Source organism: Erpetoichthys calabaricus, chromosome 6, assembly GCF_900747795.2.
Source record: "Erpetoichthys calabaricus chromosome 6, fErpCal1.3, whole genome shotgun sequence".
Classification (NCBI taxonomy): Eukaryota; Metazoa; Chordata; class Cladistia; order Polypteriformes; family Polypteridae; genus Erpetoichthys; species Erpetoichthys calabaricus.
Window position 1 is genome coordinate 125948622 of NC_041399.2, and position 25586 is coordinate 125974207.

A 25586-nucleotide genomic window follows, 5' to 3' on the forward strand; every position below is an offset into this window, starting at 1 on the left:
CTTCAATCTTGACCAGGGTCCCTTTCTTTCTTGGGCCAATTTGACTGTACTTTGGATATGCATTTTAGTCAATTTCTGCATATCATTCAGCCATCTTCTTTTTTGCCTTTCTCTGTTCCTTGTTTTTTCAGTTTATTAAAGAATTTCTGTCTTTATCAATCCTTCATCCTACAGACTTTTCCAATCTTCACCAGCCTTTTCTCTTTGATATTGGTCTCTACTTTAACTCTCCTGTTCAACATCTTTATAATCTCTGTACTGCTGACCAATTCTCCCCAAGTTGTTCGCTTTATTTTTCTACTTCATTTCAAATGCATTCAGCTTAACAATACTGGCTTTCAAAACTAACATGCATATACAGTAGCACTTATTCTCAGTTTGGTCTTTACATTGATGTTTTTGCTCTTCAAGATTGCTTGAAATCGCTTGCATAGTTATTACTTGCTACCTTCCAACGGTGGCCTCCTTACTGCTCCATAGCCTCAAATTTAAAACTCCTGACACTCCTCTCATTGAATTCTGGGGACCCTATCTTTTGCACTCTCTTCTTGAAGAAGACAATTGAAGTCAATGTACTGTATGACTTTTAAAATGGAACTTAGAAAAAAAATCACTCAACAAAGCTCACTAATCCTATCCACCATCCATCCATCCATTTTCCAACCCGCTGAATCCGAACACAGGGTCACGGGGGTCTGCTGGAGCCAATCCCAGCCAACACAGGGCACAAGGCAGGAACCTATCCCGGGCAGGGTGCCAACCTATATCCACCAAATTTCTCCAAAATAAGAGTCCTTCTCTCTATTGTGCTACTATGTAACTTATTCCATCTGTCTATGTTTTTTATGTGAAGACAAACCTAAATTTTTAGCTATATTTACCCTTAACAAGTTTCCATCTGTGCTCCCATTTTCTTGCTGAAGTACTCATTTTAAAGTAGTAGCCTGGATCCACTGTACTAATTTGTTTCAGAATTTTAAAAGCTTCAATAATGTCACCTCTAATCACCATTTGTATAACTGAAAATAATGGTTTTTATACATCTAAACAACTGAAATATCTAAAGAATCCTGATTATCCAGAATTTAGGAAATTTTATATAATTCCTAAAATGCACAAAAATCCTTAAACATGGACTGTACCTTATGAAGTCCCAAAAGGATGTCCTATTTTGTCAGATTATGGATCTGACTTTGCACAAATTGTGGAATACATAAGAATATTATAGCTGATGAAAGCACTGAGCTATTGTAAGGACATAATTCACAAGGACTGCACTGTGGGAAAAAGCAGGATGATGAGTGGAGAAAAATTGTTGTCAGGCATGTTTTCTTCCCTTTCAGGGTGCTAAAGTGGTGACCCCAATGCCATTGGACGATTCCAGAGATGCGCTACACATATCTGCCAACATGGTAGTTTTCAGAGTTTCGGGTTTGCACAAGCAGAGGCACAGTTTGCATTGCAGGACATTATGGCAGATGAAATGAGGCACTACCACATTGTTGCAGCTGTCAGCAGCTCCACAGTATAGAGAGTGGTGAGTCTGTTTGAAAATTCCCCAGACATGAACAAGTATGTAAAGGCATACTTTTTGTGGATGTACAGTCTCACAGAGTCAGAGCAGGCATGGTGACTGTTATCATTGCCAGGCTTTCAGTCACGCAAAGCTCTCCTAGTCGATGAACTACATGTTAGTTTAACTGGGCAGCCATAAGCCCTGTTTCATATTTAGAGAACTGTTTCTGCAATTGATGTTGGCACAAGTGTGCACTGCCAAAAGTTAGCCAAAGTGGCTGTCAGCCTGCACTCTGCTTCGTGGAGCTACCCGTGTCCTGCAACCCTCATCAGTCCCATTAGCAACCCTGTGGCCTGAGCTGCTTTGCGTCCTCCTGCCCTGATCCTGACAACTGGCCTGTGTTTTTACTTTGGTGAAAGTTTAGCCCACCTGCATCAGTAAACACTGTCTCATCTCTCTACATAACAGATGCCCAATCTGGCTGCCATTTTCTGTGTGATACGGGTGCACAAGTGAGCGTACTACCTGCATCACTCATTGATGTGGCTTCAGGGAGAGAAGGGCCCATTCTGGAGGCTGCTAATGGCATTAGAATACCTACCTATGAAACTTGGCATGCTAAACTTATCATTCAGTGGAAGGCGTTTCAGTTGCACATTTCTTTTGGCCAGCGTGGGTGCAGACTTCCTGTGTGCAAAAGGGTTGCTGGTTGTTGTTAAGAACTGTTGCTTCATGTATGCAAGGGACTTTACCTTTCTCCCCTGCACACTCAGCAGTGTCATTACCACTAACCTGTACAACATGATGGCTGCAACCTGTGATTTTGCCTGCTTTCTCAATAAATTTCCCCAGCTATACAAACCCACTATTTCCACAATGGAAAGCAAGCATGGTGTGGAACACTACATTACTACCACTGGTCCACCGGTTCACAGCTACGCTGGTCAGCTGGCCCCTGACAAGCTGGCCATTATTGAATAGGTGGCGTTCGCATAGGACAGGTGGGAATTGTGAGCTGATCAAACAGACCGTGGGTGTTACACCTCCATATGGTGCCCAAAGCAGGTGGTGGTTTCAGACTGTGTGGGGATTACCGTCACTTGAATGATCCTGGATTCCACACACACAGGATTTCTTGACACGGCTCTGCAGAAAAATTATTTTTTTCAAAGTTGGACCTCATCTGCAGCTACAACCAAGTACCTGAGAACCCAGTGGAAAATCCCCAAAACAGCAATCATCACACCTAAAAATGGGGCACAAACATTCCAGAGGTTGATTGACTCTGTACTCAGTGATTCTGAATTCCTTTTTGTTTACCTAGAGGACATCTGGGTTGCCAGCTCCACCACAGTTGAACACTTTGCCTATCTCTAAGCCTTGTTCGAGCACCTTAGTGTGCATGTTATGATTATTATACAGCTAAGTGCCTGTTTGGAGTGCCTTTCATAGACTTCCTGGACATTCCATTTCCATGCAGTGGGGGAGGTTTATGGAAAATGGGCTGATGATACCTGGCAGCCACAGGTGTTTTTCAGCAGACATTTACGACCTAATAAATGCAAGTTCAGAAGCTTTGATCGAGAACTACTGAGTTTGTATCTGGTCATTCGGGATTTCTGCTTATTGCTTGAAGGCTGGCCATTTACTGCATTTCTCGACCATAAACCATTAGTCCTTGCAATGTCCAAAGTCACTGTGCTCTGGTCTTCCCAGCAGCAACTGCACCTGGCATACATACCACAGTTCACAACAGTCCAGCATGTTGAGGGTAAGAACAATGTAGTGTCTGACTGTCCCTCTTGGCCCACACTAGATCAAGAGGTCCAGGCTCCTCAATCGGCAGAAAATGGCTTGCCGTTGTCAGAGGTGCAGTTGGATGACAGTGCTGCCAGGCTTCTGTGTGACACCAGCACAGGCTACCTATGCCCAATTGTCTCCGGCAAATACAGTGGGTGATTTTTGACACAGCACACAATCGTCTCACACACAGGGTTGCGTGCATCCCAACGTTTGGGGAGCAAATTTGGGTAGCTTACAAGAAGGTTAAAATACATTGTCATGTTAAAGCCCCACTGACCCCTTTCCCAGTGACTGATTGCCATTTTGATCATGTTCACATAGACTTGGCAGCCCCCCTTCCTCTTTCTCATGGTTTTGCATCTCTGTTGTTAGTCATTAGCACTTAAACATAAGTAACATGACAGTTATAATTGTATACTAACCCTCACTTATTCTGTTTTTCTTTTCGGTACTCAAATGTGGCACTTGGTGCCATGGCCCACCTGCCAAGTTGTTTTGCCTGCCTAAGGAAAAGTCATCCCAGATGGAGGATCGCAGGAATCGTGGGAGAGAGGGGTCCTTTCATCGGATTGGCTGGCCCAGCACTGTTTCAGCTGTGGAATGGCCAAATGGGGGGGGCGGCTTGAAGGATGAGGTCTCCAGGACTCTATACAAATCCAAATCTTATTATGGGATATATCATCTACTGTTAAATTCTGCTCCGTACTTCTAAAATTTATATTTTTTATTTCTTACTATATTGAGAAATTGTTCTGTTCTGTGTACTGTACTGTACTGTATTGTATTGTATTGACCCCCTTCTTTTGACACCCACTGCACGCCCAATCTACCTGGAAAGGGGTCTCTCTTTGAACTGCCTTTCCCAAGGTTTCTTCCATTTTTCCCTACTAGGTTTTTTTGGGAGTTTTTCCTTGTCTTCTTAGAGAGTCAGGCTGGGGGGCTGTCAAGAGGCAGGGCCTGTTAAAGCTCATTGCAACACTTCCTGTGTGATTTTGGGCTATACAAAAATAAACTGTATTGTATTGTATTGTATATGCTTCCTCATTATTGTTGACAGGACCACCAGGTGGCCAGAAGCTGTTCCTTTGATGGCCATTACTGCAGCAGGTCTTTTAAAAAGAGGTATTTTATCAGCACTTGGGTCACACGGTTTGGCACATCCTCCGACATCGCTTCTGACCAAGGTGCACAGTTTACTTCACAGCTTTGGGCTGCAATGTTCAGGTTTCTGGGTATAGAGCTGGAGGATGACCTGACCTGGAGCGCCAACACCAAGGAGCTGCTAAAGAAGGCGCAGCAGAGACTGTATTTTCTGAGAATTCTCAGAAAGAACCACCTCCCAAAAAATCTGCTCCTTGCTTTTTATCATTGTTCCATCGAGAGTGTGCTCACGTACGGACTGTGTGTGTGGTACGGCAGCTGCACTTCCTCAGAAAAGAAAGCGCTTCACAGGGTCGTCAGGATAGCGGAGAGAACAATTGGTTGTACCCTCCCCACTCTGGAACAAATCTACACCTCCCGAAGCCACAAAAAAGCAATAGACATTACACAGGACTCATCACATCCTGGTCATTGCCTCTTCCAGCTTTTGCCATCAGGCAAGAGATACAGAGCTATGAAAACTAGGACAAACCGCCTTAAAAACAGCTTTTATCCGAAAGCAATCAGAATAATGAGCTCAGAATAAAACTGCTCCATATTATTCTTCCAATGTGCAATATAGACCTTAAGTCAACAAGTGCAATTTGTATATTTATTAATATTCGGTTTGTTATTATTTTCTCTCTTCTTGTCTTTTTGTCTTTTTAACTCTTTTTCCTCACACTGAGTCGATTGCACCTTCAATTTCGTTGTTCCTTTGTAAAAGTGACAATGACAATAAAGATCTATCTATCTATCTATCTATCTATCTATCTATCTATCTATCTATCTATCTATCTATCTATCTATCTATCTATCTATCTATCTATCTATCAATGGCACTGGACCTTGGGAGGATACTACACAATACCACTGCCTACCCCACAAACCCAACCAACCCCCATAACCCCCCAATCTGATTCTGATACTGAGCTTGGTTTAAAAACAATTTTGCTAAATACCCAGATCCAACTAGACCAGATGCTGTGTTGTGTTCACTTTTAACATTTCAGTTTGACAAGAAATGATTTCACGTTTCCTACATAAAATACCTTACATTTTTCTACATTAAATTTCAGCAGCCTTACAATAGTCTGTTTTCTGTCTAAATCCCTCTGTTATGATTTGCCTGATTCTTGATTATCTGCCATTCCACACTGGAAGTAAAAAAACTCCCCCGAGGGTGACAGGACTACTTCAATCATTTAGATTTTTATTCAGTCACAGATGAGTACGTGGATTCTACGTTGCAAGGTAGAAGAGCAGTTACATTTTTTTCTATTGGCTTTTTATAATTTCTTCTTCCTCCCCCTTCCCCTTATTTCTTAAAAATAAACATAATATTGTTTACTTAAGCATTTTGTTTTAGTACACTAATGGGTCATCTGTTCTTATTTTTTCACTAATCAGATAGATCCTAAAAAGGAAAGGTCATCTTTCCTGTGTCAAATAGATGCGTTCCTAAGAAACTGGAAATTATCTTTGGTCAGCTTACTGCACCCTGTCTTATGACAGACGAATGTGTGAATAACCTGCCGTTATAGCAAAACGGCTTTGTCAGCTATTAACCCTAAGTAGCTTGCAAGCAGTTACTTTTTCTTTCACACCACCTAGTTTAATATCGTTATTCCTATCCAGATCATTTACACATATTAAAAAGAGCAATGGACTCTGCACTGATACCACTTTCAATATCACCTAATTCTGATAAGGTTCCCTGCAGAGTGAGCCTTTGCTTCCTGTGCTTAAGCCATCTACACACTAGGGCAAGAATTTCCTCTTCTATTAATTTAAATCCCATCCTCTCATGTGGGACCTTATGATAAACGTTCTGAAAATCATGATAAATAATATCAAATGGACTTGATTAATCATACCCTTTAGTTGCTTTCTCACAGAATTCCATCATATTAGCAAAACAAAACCTCTACTGTCTGAATTCATGTTGACTGCTCAAAAATAGTGTGTTCTTGCTATGTAATTAATGTCTTCCTTGATAATTCCTTTCATTACTTTATCCATGATGCATGTTAAGCTTATCAACTTATAGTGACTTGGATCCAGAGATGTGAAAAGTACTAAAAAATCTACTCAAGTGAAAGTATTTGACACATAAAATGCTTAAGTAAAAGCAAAAAATATGTTTGGAAAAAATAACAACAACAAGTACAAAGGTACAATTTAATTACTTGAAAAATTTACCTAAATTAGTTAATATATTTAATAGCAATTCCTTGAGTTTGAAAGCATAAGTAGAGAATACACAGCAATAAAATAGGCTTTATTTATCAAAAGACATATTAACTACGTATAGCTTTATAAACATATACACACATTTAGAAACAGAGTTTATAATACTATACAATTAAACTTCAAACCGATTCAGCACGTTCATGTATATGCAATACATAATTATTTGTTAGAAAATCTAACGAGTCCACACAGTTGCCTTAATGATTTCAAATTATAATTGTTACTGTGCACTTCTAGCAAAATGGAACCATCATCATTTGGAAATCACACCATACTCCACTTCACTGAAATGAAATTTAAAATTATGAAACCAAACCACATATTTCTATTACTAGAAACTTAGAGTAATCATTAAAATTTGAATTCAAGAAGGCTGTCAAGTTGTTTATTTGCATTCTGCATAATAGAAAACTTAAAATGCAAAACTGTAATTGCCCATTTTTCTTTTAAATGCCAAAATCCCAAAAATAAAATCAATATAACAGAAGAATCCTGAGTCATCTCCTTGTTTAAAGTTCTCTACCAGATTTCAACATAAGAAAACTTATTTATTTTCAAACCAATATCTAAAAAAACAGCAAAGCACCCTCATTGGTTTCAAAATTAATTTTTAATGTGTACATCTACCAGACTGGACCCTTCATCAACTGCAAGTGCCTCATACTTGCCCTCCCTGGAATGAGATTCACATTTATGAAAACAACTCAACAAATTTTTATTACCTGACATGCACTATAATAATTACATTACTTGACATGCACTATAATAATTACATTTGAAAAATAATAAGGGGCAGCATAGTAGTGCAGTGGTAGCGCTGCTGCCTCGCAGTAAGGATACCTGGGTTTGCTTCCCAGGTCCTCCCTGTGTGGAGTTTGCATGTTCTCTCCATGTCTGCGTGGTCTCCAGGTGCTCCGGTTTCCTCCCACAGTCCACAGACATACAGGTTAGGTGCATTGACGATCCTAAATTGTCCCTAGTGTGTGCTTGGTGTGTGCGCATGTGTGTGTGTGTCAGCTGACGTATTGAAAAGGCTCTAAATGTGAAGGTGCATATTTGTTATGGACATTGTTTTAAATGCTTTCCATGAGCTGTTAGGTGATTGTTGTAGGGGTGATATGGTGGCGCAGTGGTTGGCACTGTTACCCAGCAACAGGAAATGAAGGTTCAAACTTGGCATATTCTATGCATGAAGTAAAATAAACGCAAGGAAAAGTGTGTAAATGCTTTAAATAGTAGATGCTTAATAATAATAATAATAAAACTTGATAAAGTATAATGTGTTAAAGACAGTTTAAGTAAGTTTGGGTATGTTGTGCAATGTGAAAGATCTCTGTGACTGAAGTGCATTTGAAGGAATTTAAGTGAGAGATTAGGTCCAATGAAACATTTCCAGATTCAGTATAAATGTGTGTGCCTTTTTCCTTTGTGTACTCGCCATACTCAAATGGAAGAAAGTTCTTTTAGTAATTAACACTCTGTTCTCTAGGATAGCAAGAAAGTTGGTGATGAGCACTGGTTTCCAGTCCAGGTAGTGTTCTATATTAAGATATACTGTGAGGGGGGTTTACTAACAAAGAGTACACTGTGCTTTTTCTACAGATCAACACTCAGGAGAAGCTGCAAGAAGCATTTGAGGATGATATCAATGTAAAAAAATCCATAAACAATTAGCCTTAACAGAAGGTTATGTGTAAAAGAAATCAATATTATTAAGCATAGGTAAATTTTATATATCAGAATATTTTCTTTAAAGTACTGTATGTAATGGTGTGATGCACTAACTACCATGAGAGCATTTTTAAATAAAATAAGATTTTAGATTATTTTATTATAAGGCATTTGATACAGTATTAAATATCTTTTCCCATCACTCCTTGTTCACAAGTAATTTGAATACTGTATCTTAATGTGAATTAGAATGTTAATGTTTGAATATCGACATAGCTGATAATAGGATTTAGCTTTATTTTCTATTTGATGCTCAAATGAAACATTCCGGACACTTGTTAAATTCTGAAGCCATAGGTAGAAACGTATGTGTCAATTTAATTAGTAAAATATTTGGTTGAGGAAAAATAGCTGGGATATGAATATAGAAACTGTTTAGCTTTAAGATTAAAAGTTGAGAGGTAACAATAGATAGATAGATAGATAGATAGATAGATAGATAGATAGATAGATAGATAGATAGATAGATAGATAGATAGATAGATAGATAGATAGATAGATAGATAGATAGATAGATAGATAGATAGATAGATAGATACTTTATTAATCCCAAGGGGAAATTCACAATAGATGTATTTTATGTATTTTTAAGAATAGATGTATTTTCATTTTTGTAAACGTTTCCCTGCTCACCAACACTCTTTATTCCCCAGCCCGCATCCACCGCATCCACGACAAACATGCGTCTTCTTAGATGGTCCTCCAGGAACACGGAAATCGTTTCCTCGCCCACCAAAACAGGACCATGTAAGAAGAGGCATGTTTGTCGCGGATGTGAATTGCTGAATGCAGGGTCTAAAACAGTTTGCGAGGGGTATCCCATGGGATCCTTAAAACAATCCTTTAAAACTGAGGTTAAAACACAATGAAGGAAGCAGTCTTTAAAAACCAATAAGCCCTGTGCCTCTGTTTCATTAGCGTCTCACCTGCTTCACCGATGCAGGCCCTGCAACAGTCGAGATGCTCTCTCAGCAGCTGATCTTCTCTGTGCCTGACTCCACTATAGGCTGAAACAAAATTATGAAAGTACGGGCGCATTTGTTTCACACAAGCTGTGTGTGTGGGTGGGTTGGTGTTAGTTAGTTAATTAGTTACTCGAAGCATTTCAAGATTTAATATGCACAAGCGGTAACCAGAAACCAGAAAAGACGGCTGGCAAAAAGTGGCTGACAAATTAAACGCGTGTGCATTGTACTTACTGAAAGCAGCGTTACGGATTTTGCAAATGTTCATTTTTTTCCCTCTGCTTAAAAAAACATTTAAAAAGCGGCGTGATTATGCGGCGTATACTACGCCGCGGGTTGGTATGCAGCGTGTAAAATAGTTTGTTTGTCACAGATAATTTGCCTTTTACTATTACACAAAGACAATTTCCTGTTAATACTTCGTTACATTGATATAGCGGTGTTCTCAGTATTCAAAGCGCTATCCACACAGGGAGGAACCGGGAAGCGAAACCACAATCTTCCACAGTCTCCTTACTGCAAAGCAGCAGCACTACTACAGCGCCACAAGGCAGTTATAGAATACACCGGGCTCGATTTTGTTTTCACTTTTGTTTACAGAGATCGGGTTGTAGATAGCATTGTTGCAATGTTACTTTTCTTGGTGGTTTATTACATTACGGATGTTTCACATGTTCATTTTTTCCCCTGTGCTTAAAAGACATTAAAAAAGTGTTTCTCAACTGTGACTCCGGAACATCTCAGTACACAAGCTATATTAAGCGTCAACAACGAAGACTCGCTACACCTTAATCTACAAGTACTGACACTTATCCCTACCGACGAAGTAACTTTCATCAGCGTGGCCTTCTTCGTCACAGACGATCCCGCTTTCAGTCACGGACAATTATATGTTGCTCTCTCCAGAGGTCTATCTTTTCATTCACTCACAGTGGTATCCACAAACCCACCCCATTTGGACAACTGTGTCGTTCAGGAAGTGTTCACCCATCAATACATAATTATGCGGCATATGGTACGCCGCGGGTTGGCTAGTTTATATATATTAAAATTGACTTTATTTTATATTGTGGTGACTTACTTGTTATGATGAATATGCTTTTGAGTGGGGTCCACAACAATGGCCAAACTAGATACAACTATAGAGATTTTTTTTTTATTGAGGGATCTATTTTTTTTACATAATGGCTACACTGAGTGGAAACTTTTGGATTCTCCTTACCAGCTGCAGAATTCTTTTTTAACCATTAAAAACAAATTGGCTAACAGATGAGCAGAGACCGGATAAAATTACTGTTTTACCGAGTTATTTATGATAAGGGGTACCCCCAACGAAACAGGCATAATAACTCATGAGACACTATTTTTGGGATCCATAAGTAACTTAAAAATTACAGATGAAGTATTGCAAAGCTGAATAATATGGAACAAAACTTTTAAGTCTTTGCACCTACAGGTAAAAACTGTTTTTCCTAGCACATTTTCTATGACAGCATTTGAATTTGAACCTGGAGACTGAGCTGTGCTAAAGGTCTGCAGACAAACTAATCATCTAACTCCAAGGAGAAGCAAGCCACACCAGAGAGGGGATCAAGCCATGGACCAGGCCATTGATCAGTTGATTACTGGCCAACACACTCAAATTCCAGTCCAAGGGGCCACGTTTTCCTGCTGCTAACAAGTCAACTGTGCTGGTGATCATTGACATCAAAAGATCATTGTGGGTTCAAGATCGTAGAGGGCAGCCTGCATGGCATCCAGACAAGAGGCTCATTCAGTAGAGGAAGAGTTCCAGGATATTGATATCCTTTGCTTTGGGGAATTAGACCCCAAGATCTGATTCACACGTTTACTGTGCAGGGTTCTATGTTCTTTGCCAGAGTCCACTTTAACTCTGCTTGATGTGCCTTACAATTTGTCCGTTTGTTTTCTATTTTATGACAGTTGTTGACCAAGTACTTGAATTCTTCTTGCCCTAGGAGTTGGAATCAAAACCTAATCTGTCTTTTTCTGCAGCAATGTCTTTTAAGGAAGATATGAACCATGGAGTTTATGGATGGTATAGAAGAAAAGGCTAATTATCTGCAAGCACAACAAAGCAAATTAACTCCTTTTCATAAGCAATATGTATTTATTGAATATTTGTAACTATTTTATTAATGAAAATACTGCACAATTATTATTTAAATTGTTTAACCTGTATAGCAATTGGGGTAGTAAACAGAACAAGTTTGGAAAATGTGATTAGCATAACATGGTCAGCACTTTGAGTAAAGAGTAAATATTCTTAAATAGATGTTTCTAGTACATCTGAGTCTATTGATACTTAAAGTTTTAACACTAGAATTATCTAAGCTTATGAAAAAACTTGTAAATCCGTCCCACCTTAAATCCGCTCGCACCTCTCCGCCAGCATCTTTTGTCTTGTAAATGTGTCAATAAGCCCAAGCAGCCTACTATCCCATCCTCCTACTGCCAGCTCAAGCCTTGTTCCTCAGGGATTGAGGTAGTATCTAAAGTTGTATAGGCTAAAAATATATATATATATATAGTTATTTGGAACACATGCATTTCATGTGTGTTCCGTGTCTACAAAGTTCTATGTAAGTGTAGGACTTTACATTTTAAGGATTTGTACTATAACCTGCATCTAATTTAGCACATTTAAACCTTAAAACCCAATATAAAATCTGTCCTAATGTTGCATCTAATCCTAATGTAAAATTCCAAATACATTAATATTCATATTTGTTCCATCTTTCTGTATCAATTGCTATTACACAATAAAATTCACATCCTTCATGAAAAAAACAATAGTTATCAAACAAATGGTTCATTTTGCTTGTATCAAGAGACTTCTAGTTTAAACTTTATCTTCACCTTATATCAATAGATTTAGACATTTTGTCCCGAGTGTCTCTATTCCCAAAACACTTCACCGTCCCTCAAGTTTACTACCATTCTTCATAGTTAACAAATTTCTCTTTATGTTAAACTCTATTATTCATTCAATTATTAAAACCAATAACCAAGAAAGTTTAAATTGGACTAACTTTTAACTAGTAATGCTGCAAGTGCTAATAATGCATTAAAATTTTATTAACAGTCCAAGTTACATACAAACATTGTTCCTTAACACTAGAATTACCAAAACTTATGAAAAAACTCATAAATCCGGCCCACCTTAAATCTGCTCGCACATCTCCGTCAGCGTCTTTTGTCTTGTAAATGTGTCGATAAGCCCAAGCAGCAAGCAGCCTAATATCCCATCCTCCCACCACCGCAGAAAGTGCAAAAATCGCTCTCCCAGCTCAAGTCTGGTTTATCAGGGAGTGAAGTAGTATCTAGAGCTGCATAGGCTAAAAAATATATATATCGTTATTTGGAACACATGCATTTCACATGTGTTCCATGTCTACAAAGATCTATGTAAGTGTAGGATGACAGGAAACGCAAGAAATGTTGATCACATACCTAAAAGACAAACTTTTTCCATGTTTTAGTACTAATGATAAAATGTAGACATGAAGTGTATAATGTGTGACGACTGAAGTCCAAATATCAAATAAGCACTTTCACAAAAGGTATAACAGAGCAAGTGTGGATGGCATGGTGGCGCAGTGCTAGCGCTGCTGCCTCGCAATAAGGAGACCTGGGTTCACTTCGCAGATCCTCCCTGCATGGAGTTTGCATGTTCGCCCTGTGTCTGTGTGGGTTTCCTCCGGGTGCTCCAGTTTCCTCCCACAGACCAAAGACATGCAGGTTAGGTGCATTGGCGATCCTAAATTGTCCCTAGTGTGTGGGCTGGTGCCCTGCCTGGGATTTGTTCCTGCCTTTCACCCTGTGCAGGCTGGGACTGGCTCCAGCAGACCCCTGTGTTAGGATATAGCGGGTTGGAAAATGACATGACAGAACAAATGCACTTTTTTTCAAGACTATAACCGAAGAAAAACAAATCGGATTAGTGTGGGTCGTTGTAGCGACTTCTTTGGTAATACAGCGGTAAGAACTACTGACTCCTATTGAAAGGGTCACCAGTTCAAGCCTCCACGCGTCTCAAAATAAATGTTTTGAGTAGTCAGCTACTCTTATTGGTGCTGTTATACAATAAAAACATACATTTGATTTGAGTCTGTAACAGCTGGTGTAAATGTATGGTACTTGTAAAGGTTAGCGTGTTTTTTTTTTTTGTTTTTTTTATTCAGTTTTATTCTCTCAGTTGCTTTTACGCTCCGCCCGAACTGACACTGTTAGTTTTGAAATATAAATGTGCTATATCAGAGGTCAACTTGGATGAGGACAAGGGTTCTACATCGCAGAAGAAGAACAGAAGCACCCCCCCCACCCTCCGCAAGAAATATCCACTCACATATAAGAACAAGGCAGCTGCACCAGGTGTAAAGGCAAAAGATGGCACCGTTTGGATGCACCCAGAGTTTGGGCGTCATCCTGCCAGTCGGTCTGCCCCACACCTGTCCTCCAACGAAGCAGCACGGCTTACAGAACTCGTGAACATATCTTGCAAAGTCCTGTTTGTGATTATGTTTTGTGATGGTCTTTACATAAGAAACATTTATATGTTACTTGTATAAAAGCCAGATCGAATGTTATTTACTTTGATTTATTTACTTATCTTCCTACAGCGTAAAGTGACAAGTAGACTGCAGAGCTTCCCATGTACATATACAAAGTACAGCGATGACAAAAGTGTGATGTGCATTCTTTCTCCGATGTAGAACCCTCGTCATCATCTGAGTTCACCTCTGCTATAGCGTGTCTTTATGTGAAAACAGCAGTGTCAGATATGGGGGAGTGTGAACGTAACTGGGAGAATAAAACTGAAATTTAAAAAAAAAAACGCTAACCTTTACAAGTGCGATACATTTACACCGGCTGTTATTGACTCAAATCAAATGTATGTTTTATTCTAAAATAGTAAGAATAAGAGCAGCTCACTTCTCAAAACTGAGTCGTTTGGAGTCGAACTTGTGACCCTTTGATTAGCACCACCAAAGCAATCGTAGCAAGGATGTGTCAATGTCGCACCCTAATGCGGGTTCTTTTTCTGCAGTTATATTCTTGAATAAAAACGCACTTGTTTTGTTATACTTTACCTTTAGTCAAAGTGTTTATTTGATATTTGGACTTCAGGTTTCACACATTATATGCTTCATATACTACATTTTGTCAATTACTAAAACATGAAAAACGTTTCTCTTTTAACGAAGTGTTTGCATAGATTGTTGTAGACACAGAACACACACGAAATGAATGTGTTCCAAATAACCAGGGCTGTGGAGTCGGTAGATAAATACTTTGATTCCGACTCTGACTCCTTAGTTTCCGGTACTTCTGACTCCGACTCCCCAACTCCGACTCCTCTGTATTTAATATGCTAATATATTTTCCATGTTGATTGAAGGAAGGCAACATACATGTCATTTAACCACAGAACTACTAGCTAGGAAGCTGACTCTCTACCATATTGAACAATTTAAACAAAAGACAAGAACCCTTGAACACACATCAGGCCATAGCACACACCTACACCTACATCATTACACTTGTTTACACTCAAATGAACTTGTTAAACACATTATATCTGAAATAAAATTAAAACACTTTTTGTAATGTACCATAATCCAGATTACAATATGTGAATGTCAGGTTGTATAATAGCTCAGCTGAACTTCACACTGGTAGTAACACAACTATGCACTGAGCTTTATTCTTACATCAGAAAAGTACTTAATTATAACTATTGCTTGTGAAATGGGACATTTGAACTTGCTGTATTTTTTTTCATTACAATTTAAATTTATTAGGAATTGGAGTCGGTATACCTTTGTCAACTCCGACCCCAACTCCAGGTACCCAAAATTTTCTCTGACTCCGACTCCACAGCCCAGGAAATAACGATATAGTATTTATTCTAGTCTATACAACTCTAAACAACTGACATGCAGGTAAGCAGATCTGAGCTGAGAAAACCTTGTGCAGCTGCTTGCTGCTTGCTACTTACAAACACATTTACAAGACAAAAGACGCTGATGGAGAGGTGCGAAGGGATTTAAGGTGGGACATATTTACAAGTTTTTTCATAGGCTTTGGTAGTTCTAGTGTTAATTTCCCAACATTTTTAAGATGGAAGAAACATGATTTGGACAACTTTGTACTGTGCGCTTTAAATGACATGCTAGAGTCAAAGATAATTCCTAGATTGCGGGCTGATTCGGTAATATTAAGGTTGATTCCATCTGAGTTAAATGATAACAAAATATTGTTGTGATCAGCGTCATTCCCTCTATCTATTAACATCTCTGTTTCATCTGTGTTTAAAGAGGTAGTTCTCATCCATCCACTCCTCAATTCACTAACACAACTAATTACAGACAACACTGGAAAAACTTCATTTGATCTAAATGAAAGGTATAACTGGGTGTCATCTGCATAGGAGTGAAAATTAATATTATGTTTCCTAATGATAGAACCCAGTGGAAGCATGTAAAGTTAAAACAGTAACGGTCCCAGTACTGAGCCCTGCAGGACACCATATTTAAGTTCGTATATAATGATGGAGTACTGTCAGCACATTTCTGTACGTATTGAAATCGATTTGATAAATAAGAACTAAACCAAACAGGCACAGTGCCTGTAAGCCCAACATCATTTTCTAGCCTGTGCAGTAAAATAGAATGGTCAACGGTGTCAAATGCTGCGCTTAAGTCTAACAACATTATTTCAGTGGAGTTTCCTTCATCAGAGGATATCAGAATGTTGTTTACAACCCGCGTTAGTACGGTTTCTGTACTATGACCAGTGCGGAAACCAGACTGGAATTTCTCAAATAAATTGTAATGCGTAAGGTGTGACTGAAGCTGATTGGTGACTACTTTTTCTAGTATTTTAGAGAGAAAGGGTAAATTTGAAATAGGTCTATGATTATTAAGTATGTGTGGGTCTAGGTCTGGCTTTTTAAGTAATGGTTTAATGACTGACACTTTTAGTGCATCAGGTACTGTGCCATGCAATAATGAACTATTGATAATGTTTAAAATAGGTGCTGCAAGAACATCCATTGCACTTTTTACTAGTTTTGTTGGCACTGAATGTAGGGAACAAGTAATGGGTTTCATTTTACAAATTAAAGTTAACATTTACTGCTCAGTTACAGGATTAAATTTACTAAAGTGCTGAATGCAATGTGGGACAGGGTCTGCTAATCTAGTATGTGGTTTGTACTGTGATGCTGAGATCTGGGATTCAGAATTTTATTTTTCTCATTGAAGATGATCATAAAGTCTGTACTGCTAATATCTGTTTTTATGTTGCACTTTAGATCTGAATTCCCATTTGTTAATTTAGCCACTAAATAGTACCTGAGGGTTTTTATTATTGCTATCTATTATTGTAGAATAGTATTCTGAGGGAGCTTTAAAGAGAGCTTTTTTATATTTTTTAGCACTCTGTCCATGCAATTTGAAAGACATGTAGCTTTGTTTTTCTCCATCTGCGCTCCAGTTTTTGACACTCTAATTTAAGAGCTTGAGTGTTTTCATTAAACCAGGGAGAGTTTCTATGTGCTTTGATCACTTTTGTTTTAAGGGGAGCCACTGTGTCCAGAGCATCTATCAAGGTCACATTATAATGTGATGTTAGTTGATCTAAATTGTTTTCCAGATTTACATTTGATGTTAACTGATCTAAATTGTTTTCCACAATTCCACTCGACTTACTCAAATTTTCTATAGTACTAGGGTGTTGTACTGTGTTAGCCATTATGAATGTAGAGAAAAGTTAAGCAAAATGACACCTTTTTTTGGATAACTAAAAAGATTACAATATGCAAGCTTTTGAGGCAACTTAGGCCCCTTCTTCAGGCAAGATTTGCACTTCTCCAAGAGCGCTGTGACTTCTACCCTTTACCCTCAATTAAATCAATGTCTTACATATCAAGGGCCCCATGCATAATGCCCTGTGTAGAATTCACACTAAAACTTGGTCGTACAGATAAAAGCGGTAATGTGCGTACACACAAAAAAATCCAGATGCATAAATCTGTGAGTACGGCAACTTCCATGTTCTTCTCCTACATAAATCCCGGTCTGTATGCAACGCTCGTGCACGCACCTGCTGTCTCACCCTGTCTCCTCCCAGAATTTCACCTCTTTGAATATGCAAATCAATGTAAATAGCCCTTAAGTTCAGCGTTTTGTGAAAAGACTAATGACAAAATCACGGGGAAAACAGAAGAATTTCAGCGAATACCAAGTAGAGGCAAAGAAAAACATACTATTTGTTGGTTTAAACAGTGGTATAAACAACAAAAGGAAGTTGATCGAGTGACAGGGTGGTGGAGAAACTCGAAAGTTCAAGTTCACAAAGTCGCACTGTGCCTGAAATAAAAAGAAGTGGTCAGATATCAAAGTGTCATAGCCCACCATCTGAATGCCATATGGACGCTTATTAGGGTACAGAGAAAAGAAAAAAAAAATAGTGATACGGTGGGAAAAAAAGCTCGAATTGTAAACTTTAATCTTCAAATTTCCACTTTTATCAAGTAGTTTATTTTGTCATCAAAGTAGAACGTCATAAACTTCATCTTATAATCGTTTAATTTACTACTTTCTGAAATCCCATCGTAACTAAAGTAGCACGTTAAATGCTTTGTTTTATATGTGTTCTTCTATGTGGTCTATGTGTGTGAATTACTATGTGCTTCTTAAACGGGCTTTCTCTTCTTCCAACAGGACACAGAATCCATTACATTTGTGATATTACAGCTCTCTGAATAATTTAAATACTGTGATGTACGCTTGATATCATTTTCATAATGACAGGAATTAAAGCATGTATTAAACATGGGGTTGCGGTGGCGCAGGTATAGTGACGAGCTGGCGCCCCATCCAGAGATTGTTCCTCCCAGAAAATGCTTGATGTGCTGTGCAAGACCTTTGATGAAATAATTTATTGCAGAAGTACTGTCTCTTTCAAACGTACTAACCCCCGATTCTTGCCATTCCTTTTCTTTCTCCAAGTAACTAATCGCCACACAATCAGCTCTGTAATAGATGTCAAGCCACCTGTAAGCTTAGAATGCCGATTCTTCAAAACTTTTAAGGAACATTGAAATATCTTCGTAGTACATGTTTAATTATTCCATCCATCTATCCATCAGTGGTTGCGGCAGCCCTAGCAAGAATACAGCGTGAGGCAGGAACAATCCCTGAATGGGGCTCCAGCTCATCACTACCGCTGCGACACAGTGTCCTGACATGTATAATTATTTACAATATAGATTATTTAAATGATGTTAAAATTTTATCTGTATAATGTAATAAACATACTTTGCTGCATTTCATCTTAAAAATGATATCAAGAGCTAGAAGAGAGAGCTTGGAAATCTAAATCGACTTAGAAGCCAGTCATCATCATACGTAACTACGCGCTTTATAAACTGGCTCAGGTTGTGCAATATTATAACTGTAGTGCAAGTTTACATTGAGGTAATTTTACTTATAATTACAAACAGTTCTACCAGAAACACTTGATGGACTGATTAAGTTAGAGTGTTTAGAGCTCTTGGGATGAAACTGTTTCTGAACCGCGAGGTCTCTACAGAAAAGGCTCTGCAGAGTATGCTGTATTATGGGAGCAGTTCCATAGACAGTGTGCATGGCTGAGGCAACGTGTGCTTGATGCTGTATCCTGATAATTCTCTTTCTGATCAGCTGCTGTAGAGCTGTGATTCCACACTCAGATACAGTGGGTTAAATACTCCAGGTGGTGCAATGAGAGTTACATCATTAAAGCAGTGATGGTATTTGGAATAGTTAGGCCATTCCGTCCACCGTTATATATATAATGGCTGATTACAATCAGATGCCTTAAATGTTATGCGGTTAATATCCATGTATCTGATAAAGCCACGTCAGTTATGTGGATCTAAAAAAGAAAGGGAAACCACACGGGAATAGTAGCACTGCTTTGACGGTTGGTGCCGCCAGTTTGAAAAAAAACGAGCGGAGAACTTGTGTACGCCAGGGAATGAGCTATTGTGAAAATGTGTGTGGCTTACAGCGAGTTTAGTTTTTATACATTGTGATGAGAGCATGGAAACGGCCATACACAACATTTTTGTGCGTATACACTTCATACATGAGGTCCCAGGTCTTTTGTAAAGTAGTAGCCTTGCTGAGTTCAACAATACTCTGTCTATAACTCTTCATTTGTTTTGCAAAATACTTCCTTTCCTTCTTAAAATCTCTTTTATTTCTTGCATTCCATTGTTAGATTCGTTCTTCAGGTAATGGATAATGATCCAAAAGACCTAATATAAAAATGAATAGGATATTTGCAGCATAAAATATTGAATAAAGATTTGAAAAGAATAAAATTAAGGCTTTTGAGAAGTATTTGAAAAAATGAATGCAGTAACTTATATTATTCAATAAGAACACCATTTTGAATATGAAATATTAAGTTTTCCTGTATTTACTCACAGAGATGCAATGTCCAAAACACACTTACCCCTCTTTTAATCTGTTTATGAGCACAAAGAAGGACACTGTCATAAAGACAATAAAAATAATCTAGTCCCTTATAATTGAGTATGTTCATAATAGTAATGAACTTGCTTCTTGTATTTTTAGTCACTCTATCTAAACATGCAAATCTTAATTTTTAAATGCCATATCTAATCATTTAAGGTTTTCTGCAACACTAAAGCAGGCACACCTTTTCTGATCAGGAATAGATGGCTATTCCTTTATAGGTGACCAAACAGCTTGATCTATCCCTCAAAATGTAAGAGCCTTTTATACTACTCACCTCTAATATCAGTCTTTTTTGTGATAAATTTGATAGATTTGGTGGCATTCACAAATGAGTACTCAGTGACACATTTTATGGGCAGAATGAATTTATATAAACCATCTTTATGTAGTTCAAAGAAATTAGTTCCAAGAAACATTTCATTGTCAAATCACTCTTTCAAGGAAATTGTTTTCACTGCCAGAGTTCTGCTGAAAAATCATTCCTATCTTTTTACAATGCCAGCATAGAGGTTAAGAAATAGCTACCAGGGGCACTAACATCAACCAAACTCCTAAATGCAGCATCATTAAACAGGACAATTTTAAAGGGACATCATGTCCTAAAAGTTTATTTGAATGTGCATTAAAAAAGAACATTACTGTGTTGAAGGCAAGGTTGCAGGCATCAGACAACAAACCTGGCCCAATCCGTCAAGTAACCCCCTAGAATTTTAAATATGTTTCATTTCAGCTGATCTGTTTCTCTGTCTATAAATGGTGCTTCACATTATAATGTCCTCAAAGAATCTATAGGATGTTTAAATTTAGTTTCCTATTCTAAATCTATAACTACACTAGAAGAATGAAAATCTATGCCAGCATAGCAATTTAAGTCCAATCTGAAGCACAATTTTTGTCTTCTGCAAAGTCGTTTAAGTACTCCCAAAAAAAAGCAATCAACATCCAGTAGAAAACAGCAGGATCTACTAATAACACAATTTTCCTTGTTCTTTTTCTGGTTTCATTGACTATGTTGTAAATGTAGAATGATGTATCTACAAGCTGATAAACACACCTTTTAAAACTCCACAAATATTCAACTGGAAACCAAATATAAATATCTCAAGACAATTTTATATCTTGCAAGAATGCAGATTTGATATTTCTGGAATATATTTTATACTGCTTTTCACAAACACAAAGGAGCAAGTTGGTGAATACATTGAAGTTCATTTCTACTGAATTCTTCAAAACCTCTAGCCACAAGGCGAGCTCTGTGCACTGTACCTGCTGATGTCTCTTTCAAGGTGAGTACTTGTCTAGTAAAAACACATTTTTGTCTTATATTTGGAATTTCCTCAGAAGCTCTCCATCTAGAGAGTTTAGCAGTGTCAAAGGCATGTCTAAGCACATCTTCACCAGGAAGAAAAGGGACAAATCTTGATAAATCAGCTGAACCTGTAATGTCAGCAACCTCGTTAGGCTCAGTGTTACACAAACTGTACCAGTTTCCATACCTTTGTCTATCCTTGTGTTAGATTCCACTGTCTCTGTAATCATTATCTCCTAGTTTGCCAAATTTAAGTCATGGATGTGTAAACTATGTGCTTGTTGAAGGCTGCTGAATACCATCCTCTGTAACAATTTCTTTGTCATTATTACTACTATTATTATCAATCTTTAATTTATTATCAATCTTTAATTTTATTATCAATCTTTAATTTACTATTGTTTTTTTTTTTTGTATCAGTAAGGTGCTGCTGGAGTATGTGAATTTCCCCTTGGGATTAATAAAGTATCTATCTATCTATCTATCTATCTATCTATCTATCTATCTATCTATCTATCTATCTATCTATCTATCTATCTATCTATCTATCTATCTATCTATCTATCTATCTATCTACCCACTATTCCAACATCTGTGTCTGTTTCAATGTCTATACAAATTATTTTTATCATCTTCTGCATCAATTTCTGTGGAATTTTGCCCAATAGACAAATCTTCATTTATATTTTGAGCATCCATCTTCTTTAGCCTTGAGTAATGCACCTATGCACAACTACATCAATGCCTTACAAAGATTGCTACACCAACCTTTCCAATAATAACCACAGGACCTATCCATTCTGCACAATCATTGCATCTAATGTTATGATATTCTGTCCAGCCCACACTCATTGTGGGTCCTTTACATGATAGTGATTTGTCAATTAGTATGGAAGTCAAAGCTGGTACATGTACCAGCTGATGTTGATTAAAGCCATGTACATTATGCAATTGTACATTGTAAGTTGCACATGTATTTTGAACCATGAGTGCCTAGGGCATTTTCTGTTTGTGTCAAAGGGCTCAAACGAGCGTGAAAGAACAAAAGATAGAGGACTGGAGCAGAGTATTAGTGCATTTTCTCTTTTTTCACCAGAAAAACAGAAGATCAATAACAAGGAGATACATCAACTCCACAAAAACACACCACTTCCAGCTCCCCATAACAACTCCACTTCCAGGTCTCTCTGACTAAGACATCCGTTCCCCAATGATGATGTCACCTCCATTCCCTGATGAAGATGTCATCTCTGTTCTTACTGGTCCACATCATTTCCTGCCAACTCATTTCCATTTATTCTATTTCCTGTTTATTGTACACTAGCAAAATACCCACGCTTCGCAGCGGAGAAGTAGTGTGTTAAAGAGGTTATGTAAACATATATATACATATATATACATATCTACATATACACATATCTACATATAGCAAAATACTCACGCTTCGCAGCGGAGAAGTAGTGTGTTAAAGAGGTTATGTAACTATATATATACATAAACATATATACATATATATACCTATCTACATATACACATATCTACATATACATACGTATATATACATATACACATCCACATATACATATATATATATACATATGCAAATTTACATATCTACATATATATATATAAATATAGACATACATATATATATATACATTCACATATATATATATATATATATATATATATATATATATATATATACACTGTATATATATATATATACACTGTATATATACATATCTACTTTTTGGCTCCTGTATTTAGGATATAGCGGGTTGCATAATGGATGGATGGACATCTGTATGCATAGCCCTATTTGCCCGTTTTCGTATTTTTTCTTTCTTCAGTAATATTTCAGTAAACATGGAGCTTGTCAGTTCAAATCCTGGTACTGACACCACTGTGTGACCCTGAGGAAGTCACTTCACCTGACTGTGCTGCAAAAAACAAAAGTAATGTAACAAATTGTACCTCAGATGTTGTAAGTTGCTGGAATAAAGGCATAAGTAAAATAGATAAATATGTATTATACACATAGGAACTATTCATTTATTTTCAGTTAAGTCATCTGCAGCAAACTTTTATAAATGAGGGTTTCTCATTTTTAGATAGTGTAAACTGTTTCTTCTTCATTGACGTTTTCTCTTGGAGAGCTTTTTTCATTTCATTGAAAATTAAAGCAGCAGCTGCCAAAATATGTAGCTTTCTTATTAATTTTTCAACATTGTGTAAAATAAATGTATAAAGTAACATAAAAGGTTTAAATACTGGTTATCCTTTTACACTAAAATATTACTAAAGAGATACAAAAAAAGGAAAATGGATATGTTCTTTTTCTTTAAGGAGATTAAATATTACTGAAGAAAGAAAAAAAAAATTAAACAGCCAAATGGGGCTATGCATACGAACTTAAAAGGTTTAAATAAAACAGAAATATATATTTTATTTTTACTTGCTTAACTTGTGGAGGGTGTATCCTGTAGCAAAGCCCTAACTTTTTTCGTGAAAGCCCGTTTCAGTCAATAAGTCTTAAAAAAACGTGTAAAGATATTGACAATAAGCTAAACAAACCCAGGAAGACATGGAATCGTTTAAATCAAGTATCATTACATCTTCCTTTCTTAAAGAGAAGTAAGGCAGTACTTTTAAGCTTACATATTTATATATAGACAAACATACATATGTATATATATATATATATATATATATATATATATATATATATATATATATATATATATCTATATCTGAAGCCGTGCAAGCACACTCTTGAGAATGCAACGTATAGTTGTACAGAAGAAAAGCAATCTTGCCTCAAATGAATGGCAACCTTTTGTAGGTCTATGAACTTAATTTAAACTTTAGGTTTACACGGTGCTTTCTTTCCGAAGTACCTGCACTCATGTATATGTCTGTATGTGTCAGTCGGTCAAATCCACACGCTTCGCACCGGCGAAGTACCGCTTTTAAATTTTTATTAAGAAGAAAAGAAAACCTTTTTAAATTGAGGGAAAATATACTAATAACAGTTTGTTAAGGATCTGTTTTTTTGTGAAGCTGCCTTTACTCGAGTGATCACTTCGACCTGACTTGGTGGCCAACTATAAGCGTTACCTGGTAGGTAACCACCCATACAATGATTGTGAATCAGACTACGAATGCCGTGAATGTAATTACACACTCACTGCACTTGCTTACGGTAATCGAACCTCGGACGTCAGCGCTAGAGGGGCTTAGCAGCGGTGAAGTATTGCTTTTAAATTTTAATTAAGAACAAAAGAAAACCTCAGAGGTTCGATTCTCGTAAGGGAGTGAAGTGAATGGCTGGTTACCTACCAGGTAACGCTTATTGTTGGACAGCAAGTGACGTAACATCAGCCACGGTGCCTTCAGTTGTGAGAAGCAGATCATAGAATGATTGAAAATAGTTTTGCATTTACCTTTTTAGTAAAAGGCGAGCTTTTAAGCCTGAGAAATCACCCCATAAATGCACACGTTTAATTGCACATGTGTTAATATGTATGCTTACACAGTATTAAAAGACACTCAAAAATTAACGTCATTTACCTTCGTTCCCGCGTTTGACTCGTGCTGTAAATCTCTTCCTTCTTTTTAGTTCACGTAGATTACGTAGGCGGCGTGATGACGCGATACGTGACTCCGCCTCCTCCATTAGAGTATATGGACAAAAAACATGTTCCAGTTATGACCATTACGCATAGAATTTCGAAATGAAACCTGCCTAACTTTTGTAAGTAAGCTGTAAGGAATGAGCCTGCCAAATTTCAGCCTTCCACCTACACGGGAAGTTCGAGAATTAGTGATGAGTCAGTCAGTCAGTCAGTCAGTCAGTCAGTCAGTCAGTCAGTGAGTCAGTGAGGGCTTTGCCTTTTATTAATATGTATAGATAAAAGAACATGAAGAATTACACCTATTGTCAAATGTTTATTTTCTGCATACTCCTTAAACAAGTATAAACAGAATTTGCACAGCTCTTAATCTTTTGATTCTGAGTTTTTTTTATTTCTTCAAACTTTCTATGAGTCTATTACTCCATGGACTGTATGCTACTGTTGTCTTTATTTCAATGTGTACATTTTCAGCTATGTCTCTCACTTCCTCTTTGTTAAATTCTCTTCCAAGTCACTGTACAGTTTATATGGTAATCCATGGACATGTATAAATGAGTGGATCAAATATTTTACATTTTCAGAAGGTTTCTTTGAAGTCATAAAGCTTCTTCAGCTAAAATATGTGAAAAGTTATAAAATATGTGAATAGGAGGAATTATGTGCAGATACTGTACC

At 37.5% G+C, this 25586-nt stretch overlaps 1 protein-coding gene across 4 annotated transcripts in view; it reads right to left on the bottom strand.

Moving 5' to 3' along the window:
• The window catches only part of LOC114653535 (receptor activity-modifying protein 3-like), a 202468-nt gene that overhangs the window by 46539 nt on the left and 130343 nt on the right, over positions 1-25586 (bottom strand). The gene's annotated exons all lie outside the window — the stretch shown is intronic.